Source organism: Perissodus microlepis, chromosome 12, assembly GCF_051167445.1.
Source record: "Perissodus microlepis isolate ML-2025 ecotype Zambia chromosome 12, ASM5116744v1, whole genome shotgun sequence".
NCBI classification, from domain to species: domain Eukaryota; kingdom Metazoa; phylum Chordata; class Actinopteri; order Cichliformes; family Cichlidae; genus Perissodus; species Perissodus microlepis.
In genome coordinates, this window is record NC_140472.1 from 8,461,398 (window position 1) to 8,472,457 (window position 11,060).

Sequence of the window (11,060 nt, forward strand, 5' to 3'; positions counted from 1 at the left end):
GAAACCTCAAACTTTCAACAACCACCAAACAGTTAAGACAGTAAATGAGAGCAGGAACACGGATTTTGCACAAAGACGTAAACACACAGCGTGGATCCGCGGATCAGAATCAGTGAGATGTGACTTTCTCACTTGATTGCACGGACAAGGTCGGGGCCATAGCTGGACTGGCCATCGGGCATACCGGGCATTTGCCCGGTGGTCCGATGGTAATTTTTTGTTTTAAATGGGCCGATGTTTTGTTGTTGTTGTCTTTTTTTCGTAACCGTGTAATTCAATTCAATTTTATTTATATAGCGCCAAATCACAACAAAAGTCGCCTCAAGGCGCTTCATGATACAGAGAAAAACCCAACAATCATATGACCCCCTATGAGCAAGCACTTTGGCGACAGTGGGAAGGAAAAACTCCCTTTTAACAGGAAGAAACCTCCGGCAGAACCAGGCTCAGGGAGGGGCGGCCATCTGCTGCGACCGGTTGGGGTGAGAGAAGGAAGACAGGATAAAAGACATGCTGTGGAAGAGAGACAGAGATTAATAACAGATATGATTCAATGCAGAGAGGTCTATTAATACATAGTGAGTGAGAAAGGTGACTGGAAAGGAAAAACTCAATGCATCATGGGAATCCCCCGGCAGCCTACATCTATTGCAGCATAACTAAGGGAGGATTCAGGGTCACCTGGTCCAGCCCTAACTATATGCTTTAGCAAAAAGGAAAGTTTTAAGCCTAATCTTAAAAGTAGAGATAGTGTCTGTCTCCCGAATCCAAACTGGAAGCTGGTTCCACAGAAGAGGGGCCTGAAAACTGAAGGCTCTGCCTCCCATTCTACTTTTAAATACTCTAGGAACAACAAGTAAGCCTGCAGTGCGAGAGCGAAGTGCTCTAATGGGGTGATATAGTACTACAAGGTCATTAAGATAAGATATGTAAACAGTGAAAGGTGGCGGATTGGACAGATGCTGGCAGACGTGTAAAAATAACTCAATTGTTTGGTAGTGGCTATGGTGGAGCTTTCACAGATTCAGTAAAATTAGCAAGTGGTGGAGGCCAGCAGGTGAATGGGGGAAAGGGGAGGCGGAGGTGGAGAGACCCAAGGCGGCTGCCGGTCCGACTGTCAGGTGAAATGAGCTTCAGGTAAGAAGTTATGACCTGCAGTCTATCTGGGTCAGATATAAACCAAGTTTAGGTGTAGTTTATTTTCGTTGTGCTAACTTTTTACAGTCAGTTACAATAACTCGTACTGTGTACTAGCTAGCATGACGGAGTTTGTATACAGTCGGGTGGGTGCTATGATGTTACTGGTGAACTTTATTTTATTCATAAAGTTAGTTAGTAGAGTTGCCTACCGTCCAGTAAAAAACGGAATCCTCTGGTATTCAGAGTTAATATTATGCGTTTCGTATTGAGCTGAAAATAAACGGGATTTGTCCCATACTTCAGCTACAATAAAAAAAAGACAAAAAGCTGGAGTTATTCTGTGTCTTTACGCTGTCAGCTGCCTCTTCTTCTCTCATTCTCCCCCCTCCCTCTCCTGCTGCTACTTCAATCATGAAACTGATCAATGATCAGCTGATCAGCGTTTCTGCCACAAGTCCCGTCTCTCTTGCTTGTTTATCTCCCGCTTTGCGCCAGAAAGAGGAAACTAGCGGAGGTCGCGTTAAACAGCAGAAGCGCCTTTAAACTTGATAAGCTATTGTTAGAATTTATTTAATATTACTTTCTAGTATCAGCTGATGTTTGTTGGAGCCACAGCCGTAGAAGCTGCTGGTCATGTTATCGGTTTGGTTATCTGGTGAGAGGGAAACATGAAGATGAAACCAGGAGATGTCCTTACTGAATCATCAGAGCTGAACAGGTGATGGAGAAACAGGTTTACCTTTTAGATGACATGAATGGGTTGAAGGAAAGCTATGAACTGTTTCTGAGAGACAACTTACACCAGGATCCTTTTCTATGTAGCTGACAGCTGGTAACTGTGCAGGGGCGGGTCTAGCAAAGTTATGCCATGGGGCCAGGTAGAGCATTAACAGGGAAAGGGGGGCACAAAGAAATACTTTTCTTTCTTATTCTCATTTAAAATTTCTAGCTTTTAACAAATAATTATCCGAATCTTACAACCAAAGTTTTCATCTGATGTCAAATTTATAGAAATCCGTTATTGTACATAGTAAGTTTGATGCCAGTATTTTCCCACATTTTCTAGATACTGTACTAGTACTTTGTGTAAAATGCCATCAAAAAGTCAGTTAAGTTTTATTCTTTCTCACCTGTCTTTCTGTCTCCTTTCACTTTTAAAAGGTTGCCATGTTAGAAAAAATATTTTACCCTGCCATGCTGTTTATTGATGTGGTAAATAAATAGTTTATGAAAATATCACTAAATATGTCATTTATTATTTTTAATATTCAGTAATGGTCATGTCTCACCTCTAGTCTTCTCTGTCTTAATTTCAGGTTTCCACCATATGTTGTAGATAGTTCAGGAAGTTAACTCAACCAAGCAGTCTTTGGGTTTTGGCTAAGTACTGTTTAGAATACCAGAATAGGGAGGATGGTGTAGGTTTAAGTTTATTAGATTGATACATATGTACCAACAAGACAGTGTACATCACTGTCACAGCGACGTTTGTTTTCATTCAAAGGCTTTATGGTTTTTCCTATAATACCTGGTGGGCCGGTCTCTAGTCAAAATGCCCGGGCTGATTTTTTGTCCCAGTCCAGCCCTGGTTGGGGCTGAAAGCCGACAGCTCGCTGATTCTGATCTGTCAGCGGATCCACGCTTTGTTTTTACGCCATTTTTGCGCTGATTCTAAAGCTGTTAGTTTTATCTCTCTCCAAACAATATTGACCGAACCAGCAGCAAAAGAAGAGCCAAACTGTGCTTCACATAAACATCGTCATGAATTCACTCTGACTTTTACTGTTTTGCTTCCACCATGATAAAATCACACTTCATGCACAGCTCTCTGTCTCTCTCTCTCTGTATACTTCAAGAACAGTTTCCCGTCTAAAAACCTGTTTTTAAACTTTCTAAAATTATGCAAAATGCAAAAACGCTTAGCTGTGTCTCTAATAAAACCGCTGTAATGTCAGAGGTAACGTTTATATGTTGATTAATGGTTTTCTTTTGTTTTTGATGTACTGCAGAATATTTTTATAAAATCCCAGGCCAGGAAAACCACTTTCATGTTTTTCTGTGTTTTGTCTTCAGCTACTTTGACACAAAGGCATCTGCTGTGACGCTTACACCTTTGATAAAGTCTTGCAGTGTGTCAGCTTCCTTTTTATAGATACAAAAATATGTAAATGTACTGATCTGAATTATAATATTTCTGACTGTCAAAATTTCCCAGATTCAAATCGAATTGAATCGAATCGAATCGAATTGAATCGAATCGTGGATCGAATCGATTCGGGACCTTGTGAATCGGAATTGAATCGATTCTAGAAATCAGTGACTATACCCAACCCTACTAACAAGCCCTTTAACGGTTTTGCGCCAGTTTCCTGTTTCAAAATAAAAGCATGTATTTCAAAATAAAACCGAAGTACCTTTTAAACAAACGTAAAAATATTTACCAAATTTAAAGGTCATTTACAATATATATACAATATATGTATGTATTAGGGGTGCAACGATACACAAAATTCACGGTTCGGTTCGGTTCGATACTTTGGTGTCACGGTTCGATATTTTTTCGATACAAAAAAATGTTCATGCTTTTTTAATTTGTCATTTATTAAAATTATAAATATATATTTTAACTCAAAAGTACAGTTTTTAAATTTAATGTTGCTGAAACAACAAAGTAATAAAAAAATAAATCTATCTGATTGAGAAATCACTCATCTTTGGAAAAGAGAGTTTATTACAGAGAAATGGCTCTTTCCAAAATAAAAGCTATACTATACGCTTCTTCTGGGGTATACTCTCAGCAGCATATTAAACATATCAGGTCCCCATAAGGAGAATCATGTGCTAACGGCTGTCTAAATGAATCGGGTAAAGTTTGTAGCATGCGTGCTTGTTGTTTTTGTCTGCTTCCACTTGTCTTTGCACTAGGATGATGTCGGCGTAAATGTGCAGTCATATTCATTGTGTTCCCACTAGTGCTGTCAGCGTTAATCTGAAATGACGTTAACGCCACAACACGCAAATCTCCGTTAACGAGCTACCGTGGATCGCCCCGTGCGTGGGGCTGGACGGCGTCAACACGTTAACAAGCAAACTGCGCTAACGCAGTAGTTCCCACCCATGTATTTTGAGCATTGCGTGGCACATCCGACATACTGTTTTACATTTGTCCATGACGCGCTTACCTTCAGGGTCATACTTCACATGAAGACCAAAATAGTTCCAAAGGCCAGATCTGAATTAGGGTGGGGGAGGTTCAATTTGCCATGTTGCAACGAGCTTAGCTTCTGTCTTGCTAGCTTGTGCTGCGCTCAGTGGATCTGCGCTCGACAGTGCAGCCTAGGCGGAGTAAGCAAACACAGATCCACTGAGCTCTCAACACAGACAGAATCGTCAGAAGAAAAGTTGATAAAATAAATTAAAAATTTTGTATTGTTCGATACATATGCGTACCGAACCGAAAGCACTGTATCGAGCGGTTCAATATCGATACGAGTATCGTTGCACCCCTAATATATATATATCTATATATATATATATATAGATAGATATATATACACACACACAAATGTTAGTTAGTTTGAGTATTTCTCAAACTAACTTAACTAGTATTTTAAATAATGGCAGATTCCTGTTGAGGAAAAGGAATCACCCTCTAAAATGAATATGTAAAATAGTCTGTAATTAAATAAAGTCATTTAACTTGGCTGACTGAAAGAAGGCATGATCCCAGCAATCGAACTCTCAACAAGCTCGTTCAAGAAATCAAACACAGTTTGTTGAAAACACGTTGGTTGTTCATGGGCAGTAGAGAAGATGATAAGACAATATAAAATATCAAAAAGTTATAATCTATAACAACAATGTAAAGTTCCTTGAGCGGACTGCTGTTGTGATTTAGTGCTATGTTCAATTCAATTCAATTTAATTTAATTCAATTCAACTGAATGGAAAAAGGAAAACATTCAAGGAGATGAAAGAGTCAGGACAGAAAAATCAAAGAACTATGCCTTGAAAAGAGAACATGCACAACAAACAAAAACAAATGTCTAATGATTGTGACAGCACTGTAGAGAATGGACTGAGTGAAATTTAATTTACATACAGAAAACCCAGACGAAAAGTAGCACTTACACCTGAACAGAAGAAAACAAGGCTACACCAGGCTAAAGAGAGGCAATCACAGACAGTGGATGATGCGATGAAAGTGATGCTTAGCAATGAATCACAAATCTGCAATGGTCAGGAACACAATGCTAGAACTTTGTGTGGGGCCATTCCAATGACACTCATTAAGATGACTGCCTGAGGAAAAACAGAAAAACAGTTTTACTGTTAGTTACCTCAAAAGTAAATGCACATTTTGGACAGCAGGTTTGGTGATAAAGTCATTTTTCAGTATCTTGCCACAGAGTGTTTTTTCTTAAGAAAAGTCATATTAATTCAGGGACATGGACAACAAACAGTCCAGATCTTGATATAGCCAAAAGTTTCTGGTGAACATTTAAAAGAATAATAGAACTGTTTAATAAATGTTTCATATAGCTATCATACGAGACTTAAGCAATATCTGAGTTTATTCACTGGAGAGTAATCAAAAATGAAAGCTTTTTTGGAGTTGCAAGCATCACATCCCATATTCTCTACTATGTGTGCAGGTAATCATTGGGTACCAGCAGTTTATTGATCCACTGCATAAAATACACAACAAATGCTCTTTTCCCCATATTTGTGCCCAGTGTTTCAGAAGTATATTTTTTTACCATTTATAAACTATATTTTATATTTCTATTGAAAAAAAACTGACCAGTCACTGTGTCGTTTGTAAATTTCCAAGCCTTTAATTTTCCTCGGCTAATAATTTAACAGTGACACAGATGAGTTGATAACAAGCATGTACTCTGCCCTTGCACTGGCATGAGGATTTACAGCCGAGCATGCCTTTGGGTATAAAAAGGAAATTCTCTCTCTAGGATATCCCTCATGCTAATTCACATATTAGACCACATGCCCAGGCATTGCTCACTGACTGCAGAAGCATTATTTAGATCCTAATTGCATGTGCTCTGTGATTACATACTCTGCCCTTATACTGGTAATGGAAGAAGGTGCCCCAGGCCACTCACACATAATACACAATAATACATAGTAATAATGCTATGGTATGGTGCACATCAGGCTCTCCTTATTAACTATGAAGCCTAGACTGTGTCCATTATTATCTTGTCCATTTTAAATGATTTTCCATTTGTAGTTCAAATTTTGAAATCAGCGATGAAAATGCACTTCAGGTTCTGTTATTACTGTTATACGATCTTTTTATGTTCAAGGATAATTGCTCGAAAGCACTGATGTTGTAATGAAAAGCAGGATCATTGAGGTTAGACACAAAGCTGTTTATATTTTTTCTAATGTGATGAATTCATCAAGATATACACATATCTTGATGAATTCATCACATTAGAAAAAATGATGAAAAAATGATGATTCACTAAATGATTAATATGACCCTGTGATTCAGTAGCTTATAGACCCACCTTTATGAGCAACAACTTGAAGTAATCATTATCTATGACTTCATCACTCGTTCACATCATTGTGGAGGAATTTTGGCCCAGTACTCTTTACAGTGCTGCTTCAGTTTATTGATGTTTTTGGAAATAAGCTTATGCACAGCTCCCAGCACGGCATTTCATTCTCTTGTAGATTTACTGATGTGCGTGACATCACTGTCATGTCGCATTACCTAATTTTGGCCAGACTTTAGCTGTCAGACAGATGGCCTCACATTTGACTCTAAAATGTTGTGGTTGTTTTAGTATTTTTGTGTTAGTAGTAAACAGTAAAACATCATGTTTTATTGTTTAAGTTTACTTTGGTTTCAGTTATTTATAATAACTTTGGTTTCAAACCATCCAAATATATAAACCATGTAACATATTTGTTTAAGTATGTCACTCCATCCATGCTCCCTGAAACAGAATGATTTACTGTTCGATCTTCAATCATACACGCAGGAGGAGCCTGTCAGAGAAAGTCCCTGAGAGCTTTACCAGATGTGTGAAAGACTTTATGCTTGCATTTGTTCCAGGGGATCAGCTAACAGCCACTGAGGGTGAAGTAACAAGGAGCCTGTGTGGCATATCAGTTACCACATGATGTTAGAGCTCAAACCTCTTGGATGAGATAAAGATCCACTGCAGTCATTACATCTGTTTTTTGAACTTCCCACGGAATGATCAGCAGTAAAATTAAGATGGAGTCTCCCTCTTTTTTCTACTTAAGTGCTACCACAGCTTCCAGCAGATCCCTGACACACTGTTATCACGTGGTCTGTTAATCCTGTTGTTAGAACCAGAAGGTGCACTTTTCTGATTGTGCAAGTCCTAGCAGCACTTGTCTTGATGACAAATAACTCAGGGCACTTTCAGAAATTTAGACACCAGTTAAATGATAAGTCACCTAGAAATATAAAGTACATGACTTCATCAGTGGCATCACCAGCATCCTGTGCAATAAGAGGATCCCCGAACACCTTAAAGCTAAGATCTACAAGACAGTCATACAGCCGGTGGCTCTGTATGGAGCGGAATGTTGGCCAGCCACCAAGAAGCACGTGCAGATCCTCAAAGTCATGTAGGATGATACGCTTAACCTGTCTTGATCATGTGACGAACCAAGATGCCTGAATACGACTCGGAATTGCACTTACATCATGCGCAGTGAGAAAAGCCCTCCAACTCAACGAGGCCACCGACCACAGGGATGAGCGAAGAAGCGGTGGATGGCAGAGTTGGATGTCTCGAGACCAGTCTTGGTCTCGAGACCACTTTTACGTGGTCTTGGTCTTGTCTTGGTCTTGCTGTCTCGGTCTTGCTGTCTCAGATCGACATAGTGGTCAGGAGATCCATGACACACAACGTAACATTTGATAATGTGTCGTGCGCAAAAGCATCAGCTCTAAGAGCCGTGCTTAGAGAGTGCTTTGTAGTGAATCCGAAGAGTCGACTCCCATTGAGCGAGAGCTGGCTCCTCACTTAATTTCCTTTCGCTGCTCAGCTCTCACACAGTGGCTCAGCTATGCTCCAATCCCTCCATATTGTGGCCAATCACATGCGAGGATATAGGATAATATCATTATGTGAAAAACAGAGAGGGTGAGTGACGCAACAGTCAAGTTGTCTGTCCTCTCAGTAAGTGAGTGAGACAGTAGACAGCAGTGAAGAGGACTGTGTGAGTGCATCGCAAAAACACATAAATATGCCTGACACCCGTAAACAAAGCAGCATCTGGCTGCAGTTTAAAGACTTTTTTGTCTCGGTCTCGGTCTCGTCTCGACTTTGTCTTGGTCTTGGTCTTGTCTGGGTCTCGATACCCTCTGGTCTTGGTATTGTCTTGGTCTTGGTTTAGGGGGTCTTGACTACAAGTCTAGTGGATTGACGCAATCACCGAAGACATGCGCGCAGTGAATCTCGCCCCAGAGGACACCTGACCAATTCAAATGAAGAAGACAGAGCCATGTAGCAGACCACATGCTGTGAAGACGCTAGGAAAGAGAGAGATGACCTCATCAGTGGCTCCCAATCTTTTAAGTTTGTGCCCAGTGCCTAATATTACACCCCGCGTTCTGACCCACTGGGGCATGGGCACAGTATGTCTGTCTTCTGTCCATTGGCACAGGTGATTGTTCTAGGGTAGTTGTTGTTTTCTTTCAGCTGCTCCTGAGTAATTCTTGTGGTGGGACAGGATGGCATTGTCGGGCTGCGGGAGCCCACTACTGTTGGAACATGTCACACACAGAGTATAGGTCTGAGCAACAGTCTGAGCTGTAGGCAAAATATAAGCTCCAGTGAGAATTTTAAAATAGAATTCATCATACAAAACACTAACATCAAAGGGAAACAGCTATGGTATTTGATGCTTAAAAGTTAAGGAGGAAGACAATCCAGGATCTCTTGCAGAAGGGACAAATCATACAGTTGGACAACAGGGTCAGCTGTGCCACAGGCTTACTACACACTCCAGCTTGGATCAGCAGCAAGTCCTGGTCAGCACAAAGAAACAGGAAAACACAAGTACTTAGCTGAATCTTGGTTGTACAACTCATAAAACCACAAAATATTTTCTTCTATAAAAATACGGTTTTTACCCTGAATCTGTGCTGTAGAACTTACCTGCACAAAGATCTAGGAAATGTCAGCAGTGGTTGTAGCATTACAGTTGCTCACAGCAACTGTGAAACACACACACAAAACCACTCCCAAATAAGTGGCAGTTTCCCACAGAAAATATAGAGGTGACTTAGTGTACAGGTGATATCAGTCTACTGTGATAAGGGACCACAGGTTTTCCCAGCACAATGCTGCATTGTAACAAGGTGATCAATGCATTTCACTACAGTCATTTATCAAGTGGTTATAGGTGCAACTGATGATTGAAATGTGGCTGCACACATTCTCATGTGTGTAATTGAAACTTATAGTTAATTAACTTGTCGAGTGTGTGTGATTTTTTCACCCTGAGGTAGACTAGTGTACAGTCAATAACAGTTGTTCTCGTAACATGAAGTCAGGTTGCTCCTCTCCTCCCATAAGTTTTGGCCAGAATTGATTTGTTTTCTCTTCCAAGCAACTGCATACAGCATCTGTGTTTCCAGAACATTTTCTACCATTGCAAGAAAGCTGAAAGCAGAGAGAGAAATAAAAGAGAGATATAGGTGTATGGATTCCCATGCTCCAAAGGTTAACAAAGGTTGATCTGTTTGTGTGTATTATTTATTACAAATAAGAACTTTTTCCAGAACTTTTCTGGTGGAAAAACATTAAGTCATGATAATTAGAAAGATAGTATACCTTGTTATGTTACCATTAACATCAGTAGTTTAAATCTGATATTTAAAAAATACACTAAATGTCTCTGTTTTTATATTAGATTTTTATATATTTTTTGCAGTCTGGGTAGTTACATAAAATGATTGGGACATCATTTTGACAGGAAGATAAACTTGTGTTTTCTTCAGTCTTATTAATTTATACCCATATTGAAGAAGAGGATATAATGGCAAGTACTGTTAGTAGAATGTGTTTCATCATAAGATATTCAGTACATTGTTTGATCTTTATGCTTACTTCTAAAAGCTGAAGACTAAGCATTAGCATTACAACATAGAAAAGCAGTATTTTTAATTCAGTTTTATTAAATACAGCCAAATCACAACAACAGTCACCTGTAAAGACCCCACACTAACACAGAGAGTTACAGTACAGACACCAACCCTTTTGCCTGAACCTTGCAATCTTCATCTCTGATCATCTTATTTTGATGTACATTTTTGAGTAACATTCAGTTGTGTTCCTCCTCCACTTTTTTTTACTCAAGTCAGTTTTGTGGACATCTGTTGGCAGCTGTAGAGCTGCTTCCAACATTTACACAGACTGCCCGCTTCCTTCATGATCAGGATCATGGCCATTGGTTTGCTTTCAGAGAGAGCAATCGTCATAGAAGATGGCTTACTGCCTAGCAAGAGAGCATTTAAATGATTTTTCGCATCTGAGGACATCTAGAGCCTTTGTTTTTAGGTGTCGGCTATAACCATGTTTAACTTACAGAAATATGTTAATTCAGATCAGCTAGTCCAGTTTGAAAGTGACTGTTGAGGTAAGACAAAGTTTGGAAAGTAAGCACTTTATTTCTGGTCAGTTGTTTCTACTGTATGTACAGTTCCTGAATAGAGATACCCTTTGTGACTCCAGCTAACAATGATACTGAACTCTGCTTGAAAACAGTAACTTATTGATTAGAACCAAATGTATGAAAAAATGGCCTCTTGGACTTATATCAGTGTAAGAAATATATAAGATGGCAGAATGCATCTTTTCAGAAATATTCATATGTGTTAACATTTTAGTTTGACTGCATCCGAA